The sequence below is a fragment of the Schistocerca americana genome, unplaced genomic scaffold (genome assembly GCF_021461395.2).
Source record: "Schistocerca americana isolate TAMUIC-IGC-003095 unplaced genomic scaffold, iqSchAmer2.1 HiC_scaffold_1423, whole genome shotgun sequence".
NCBI lineage: Eukaryota > Metazoa > Arthropoda > Insecta > Orthoptera > Acrididae > Schistocerca > Schistocerca americana.
In genome coordinates this window covers 1-2,500 of record NW_025725505.1, presented here as the reverse complement: position 1 = coordinate 2,500, position 2,500 = coordinate 1, and positions in this window count along the sequence as shown.

Here is a 2,500-nt window from a genome sequence, read left to right as displayed (position 1 = left end):
CGGCAGCTCCAACGCCAGCGCCACAGAAGGACAAAAGCCCCACTTGGGTGCCGAAGCGAACTCTCCCAGCACAGCGCACGCGCCAACACGTCCGCACAGCTGCGATACAAACCACCTGCGAGAACCGCAGAGGCGACCGAGCAGCAGACGGCGTCGCGGCGCCGAGCGCCGGGCGGCGGCGCATCCTCAGCGCACACAGTCCTCAATCGGACCAGCACACTGCAGATGTCCACCGCGCTTCGCACCGGGCCCGCGAGGACCTACTTTGGCCGCACGGCGCCGCGTGCAGGGTGCGCCGGCGCGCAGCTGCGCCGCCTGCCGCCTCCGTCGGCCGGCGCGCCTGCCACTGGCCGCCCCCACCAGCCGGCTGTAGCGCGTGCGCCCACGCACCGCACGGCCAACACGCCGGGAGGCCCCCCCTCACCGGCCGGGGACGGTCCCACCCAGCCACCGCCGCGTATCGCTTCACACCCACATGCCATTCACGTTCGTGGGCATGGTGGGTATCGCTGCAACAACCGGTTGGTAGCTCAACCGATCGTCGCCATCACTGATTCACCCCTAGCGAGAACAACCGCACCACAACGGTTTACCAGTTGTTCATTTGCGTAACGTCACCAGCAAACGTAGGCGTCCATCGCCATTGCAAATTCAACGATTGTTGCATGCCTGTGTCAGGTGTCACGACACACTGTCTGCCCACATACACGCAACAACATGTCCACGCTTAGCGAACACGTGGAAGGTGGCCCCCGTACGTATGCGATGTCCATTGCGCGAACGACTGTCAACCGGCCTCTGTCGCATGTCGCAGATGTGGAACGCAGTGCACCGTGCTATCACGGTGTGTGAGAAGAGACGACTACGTCTGACAACACGCGCCACTACATCAACAGACGGCTCATGCTGATCGCCATCCAGGGCATACCACACTGCAATCCAGCTCTTATAGGGAGACGACACGTAGCTGAGTGCACAACATTTGGACCGCATGGTTCGCCGTTGTTGGCGCAGTCGTTGTACGGTCACATGTACCACGATGTATCATTCAGTACATGAGGACCAATGTGCAGTACAGTGTGTGATTTGGACGTACAACATCAGCGGACAGTTGACACAGGCCGTACCACAGCGTAGGCTAAGTGCTTCGCCATGCGAATGCCAATGAACAACTGCAAATGCCAATGAACAACTGCAAAGGGCATTGAGCATGTACGTCCTGCTGCCATCCACATTACAGTGTATAGCTGCAAGGTGTTTAACATGAAGCGATACACTGGGGACCGGGCAGTGCGAGTAGCAAACTATATTGCGGGGGTTGCAGTTAGGCAACACTACACTAATTTAACGCGTCGTATGACAATTACAGAGCAGGTTAAGGCCCAACGTGTGTTGGGTTAAGGCCCAACGTGTGTTGGGTTAAGGCCCAACGTGTGTTGGGTTAAGGCCCAACGTGTGTTGGGTTACGGCCCAACGTGTGTTGGGTTAAGGCCCAACGTGTGTTGGGTTAAGGCCCAACGTGTGTTGGGTTACGTTAAGGGGCAATGTGGGTTACGTTAAGGGGCAATGTGGGTTACGTTAAGGGCAATGTGGGTTACGTTACGGCGCAATATAGGTTACGTTACGGCGCAATATAGGTTACGTTAAGGGGCAATGTGGGTTACGTTACGGCGCAATATAGGTTACGTTACGGCGCAATATAGGTTACGTTAAGGCGCAATATCGGTTACGTTAAGGCGCAATACAGGTTACGTTAAGGCGCAATACAGGTTACGTTAAGGCGCAATACAGGTTACGTTAAGGCGCAATACAGGTTACGTTAAGGCGCAATACAGGTTACGTTAAGGCGCAATACAGGTTACGTTAAGGCGCAATACAGGTTACGTTAAGGCGCAATACAGGTTACGTTAAGGCGCAATGCAGGTTACGTTAAGGCGCAATGCAGGTTACGTTAAGGCGCAATACAGGTTACGTTAAGGCGCAATGCAGGTTACGTTAAGGCGCAATGCAGGTTACGTTAAGGCGCAATACAGGTTACGTTAAGGCGCAATACAGGTTACGTTAAGGCGCAATACAGGTTACGTTAAGGCGCAATACAGGTTACGTTAAGGCGCAATACAGGTTACGTTAAGGCGCAATACAGGTTACGTTAAGGCGCAATACAGGTTACGTTAAGGCGCAATACAGGTTACGTTAAGGCGCAATACAGGTTACGTTAAGGCGCAATACAGGTTACGTTAAGGCGCAATACAGGTTACGTTAAGGCGCAATACAGGTTACGTTAAGGCGCAATACAGGTTACGTTAAGGCGCAATACAGGTTACGTTAAGGCGCAATACAGGTTACGTTAAGGCGCAATACAGGTTACGTTAAGGCGCAATACAGGTTACGTTAAGGCGCAATACAGGTTACGTTAAGGCGCAATACAGGTTACGTTAAGGCGCAATACAGGTTACGTTAAGGCGCAATACAGGTTACGTTAAGGCGCAATACAGGTTAC